Source organism: Cariama cristata, unplaced genomic scaffold, assembly GCF_000690535.1.
Source record: "Cariama cristata isolate BGI_N322 unplaced genomic scaffold, ASM69053v1 scaffold40880, whole genome shotgun sequence".
Taxonomy (NCBI): Eukaryota; Metazoa; Chordata; class Aves; order Cariamiformes; family Cariamidae; genus Cariama; species Cariama cristata.
In genome coordinates, this window is record NW_009594873.1 from 19011 (window position 1) to 19245 (window position 235).

General features: G+C 38.3%; 1 protein-coding gene across 4 annotated transcripts in view; it reads left to right on the top strand.

The window, feature by feature from the left end:
• Positions 1-235, top strand: part of POLR3E (polymerase (RNA) III (DNA directed) polypeptide E (80kD)) — a 24931-nt gene that overhangs the window by 15516 nt on the left and 9180 nt on the right. The gene's annotated exons all lie outside the window — the stretch shown is intronic.

Genomic DNA, 235 nt, shown 5'->3' on the forward strand with positions numbered 1-235 from the left:
AAAAAAAAAAAAAAAAAAGAAGAGTAAGTTGCTGGGCAAAGAACAACTTGGTTCACAAGTAGAGATGTATAAGCAGTCTCTGTTCTGGTTTCCTGTTTTGTGGAAAAGGCCTCAGTGGTTGAACAAGCGCATTTTGTCTTTGCTTGAGGTTCCTTGTCTGGAACACCCAAGCATCTGGCTTACAATTGTCAACACGTTTACCTTTTTAAAAAAAAAACAAACACACCCCCAGATT